The following is a 3,279-nucleotide window of genomic DNA, read 5'->3' on the forward strand; positions in this document are numbered from 1 at the left end:
TGTGTGTGTGTATAGGGAGTTACCTTTCCTGAATGGCAGAAGAAGTCTTCAAAGCTGAAAGCTACTTAAGATTTTTGGTTTTCTCATGAGCAGGCCTCATAGGAAGCCCCAGCTTTCAGACACATCTTTCTGAGAGCACGTCTTCTGTGCATTCTCCATTGTTAAACCTGAGGGCTGACAGCCAGCCAGAGAATCAGACCTTTCTTATCATTCCCAGACTACTTTGCCTTGTGAACACCAGGGAAATGAAAGGGCCACATACTGCTCTCTCTCTCTCTCTCTCTCTCTCTCTCTCTCTCTCTCTCTCTCTCTCTCTCGTTGCATCCATAGCTCCATCCTGGCCCTGTATACCAATGGGATGTCCTCTTTGGAATCTGAAAGAAAAATAAACTCCTTGGAATCCCAAACTAATGAACTTTCACAGAGCAGTCCCAGATGGACTGACTAGCGTGATATTTCAGTCTCACCTAACCAATAAGAGGGCCGCTTGGCAAGTTCCCAGCATGAATATTCTCATATGAACATTGGAGTAGAGGAAGCCAAAAGATTTTCCAACCTCTGCATGCTCAACTTACACCCCACCTGGGTTCTAAAGTAGAGATCTTGTGACAGTTGGGGCCCTGTAGAGCAATTAAAAGAAATAAAGCAAAGTATTATATTTTAATTGATGTAATCTTCGGGCTCCCAGTGGAATCTGGGGTGATATCTGGCTAGAGTTACCCCCCAGGTATCAGTAGATGACTATTCTGCGAAAGTGCATTTAGGAAGACAAAAAACCCACAAACCTGAACTCCATTAACATGCATATCCGTTTTGAGGGGTGTATAGGTGGAGGGGGGAAATTGGCTCAGGCTCCCAGACCTTGAAAACTGAAAGAAGCCACCCAGACTTCGCTGGGATCTGAACAAAGGGTGAAGGGGGTGGGAAGTGAAGAGGGAAGTAGGGGGGAGGAGAGGAGGGCATCAAAGAAGGGAGAAGAGAGAGAGGCAGCAGTAAGTGGGATAGGTGGAGGGTAAGATAGAAAGTGGGGTCCTTGTTTTAGTCTCTTTTGGAGTTTTATACCTGGGCAATGGGCATGGGCACGACACTTTCCTAACTCAAACACCTTGCACCCATCACTAACATTTTAGGGTTTGTTTTATTGTAAATATTCCAGTCGAAGAAAGATAAACAGACAAGAAAAAAAAAACTGCTTTATATAGTACACAGAGTCAGATAGAAAACACAGGATGAGAAAGAAGGTCAACGACCCGTGAATCAAATGTGGAGACAAACCAAGGACCAGAAACAGCTTGTAGCAGATTCATGTAGCAACTGGAGGAAGGCGCAGAGAAAGTCGGGGAGTTAAGGAAAGCTGCCTGGTGCTGTCAGTCACCTCGTTACTCCACACAGGGAAGGAAACAGACATCGCAAATGATGCATGGGAACATTTACTTCACTAATCCATTAAAAAAAGTCTCTATTGATCAAGATATCCTGCTCATAAAAAACGAGTTTAAAAAAACAAACCTTCCTGTCCAAGATCTGGCAGAAGGGATCCTGGAGTCAGAAGCATGAGAAAGGGCTGCGGGTGGATCAGTGGTAACACCATGGGGGGGGGGGGGACTGCTGGCAGTCAGCTTTCAAATGTCCTTCCCACCAAATCTGTATTCCTCCACAAGGAATGGCAAAAACAAAAACAAAAAGAAAATCTTAAGTGTCCCACAAAGTTTGCTGCCACTGGACAGTTAAAGAGAAAAATGGAAAAAAAATGGATTCAGAATTAGTAGTAAGGGGTCAGTTTAGGACCAGCAGGGCATCTCTGACATGAATCCAGAAGAATCAGGGTTACAACTTGGCCCCAGGGTAGCAACTCTAACAAACTATCCCAGCACAGAGAGGATGCCAACCTACGCATAATGCGGCACCAGGGAATTCAGCTCATCATCTTCAAAAAAAAAAATTTTTTTTTAGTACATTCAGAACAGGAGCCAAGTGAAATCAGCTCAGCTCAAGGTGGTAGTGCAGGACGTGGGAGTTGGTGGCAGCTGTTTCTCTCTCTCTCTCTCTCTCTCTCTCTCTCTCTCTCTCTCTCTGGTCTGTCTTGGAATTTTCTAAGTTACTATCAGAAATTGCATAGAATTTGTTTTCCATCCGAAAATGACAAGTCTTCATGGAATTCTGGAGTGGTGAGACCAAACAAAGGCCAAGTAACTCCTTGGGAGCCTTGGCCCTCCCATTGAGAGGGCACTCCCATCAGACCTTGCAAACCTCTTACCAGTAGAGCAGTTCCCGGATACCTAGGAAAGTATTGCTGACTCCCAGTCTGCAGCAGAGAGGTCAGACGGTTCATCCTTGAGCCCCACAAGGAAAGCTACTGCCCACACAGAGATCTGAACTCACAGTTCCTGTTCCTAGTTCCTCAGCCAGTGATGGGCTAAAAGCCTCCATTGTCTCCCAAGAACTAGGCACATTGTTGGCTACTTAAGGTCTGTTTCATAAACATGCATATATGCTTGAGTAACTCATATGGGAGCATGAATACACACACACACACACACACACACACACACACACACACGTGCACACGCACACACACACACAGTTGCACCCAGGTTTCATGTCTAGTACCAAAAAGTCACTCAATCCATAAGAGCCTTGTGGGTAGGGCTTCAGAGGCAGCTACCAACTTCTGCTAAAAACAGATGCAGTTGAAGAGTCCATCATTCCCACTGGGCGCCCTGTCCTCTCTTCTCTGAGTGGTACCTTGCAATGGAAGCCAGGACCACAGTGTAGGAAAATCACACAACGCATACATACCTCCTTCTTATACAGTTCTCAGCATGCTTTACAGAGTCTGCCTCACTTCTGTTTTCAGAGATGAAAAGGGTAAAGAAAAAAGGAAAAAAGCCAGATGAACCCTTAGCGCCCCAGGCATTCCAAGGTTCCTCCAGGGAGATTTCAGACTGGTTTGTTTTTGTTGTTTGTTTGTTGCATTTAAAAAGTTTGTTTGATGGACTTTCACCCAAGGCTCTCTATGCAGAGGGAGACCACCAAACACCACACTTGGGGGGTGGCAGGTGAGGACTGGGGGGTGGGGGTGGGGTGGGGAGTCAGCACCTGAAACCCAGTGCACCTGCAACTCCAAAACCTAAAATTAAAAAAGAAAGAAAGAAAGGAAGAAGGAAAGAAAGACAGACAGAAAGAGGTGCCAGATGTTCACTCCCAACCCACACTCCTCCCCACTAAGCACAAGACAGAGAACCTTAGAACAGAAACCAGAAGGGACAGAGAGAAAAA

Source organism: Mastomys coucha, unplaced genomic scaffold (assembly GCF_008632895.1).
Source record: "Mastomys coucha isolate ucsf_1 unplaced genomic scaffold, UCSF_Mcou_1 pScaffold23, whole genome shotgun sequence".
Taxonomy (NCBI): Eukaryota; Metazoa; Chordata; class Mammalia; order Rodentia; family Muridae; genus Mastomys; species Mastomys coucha.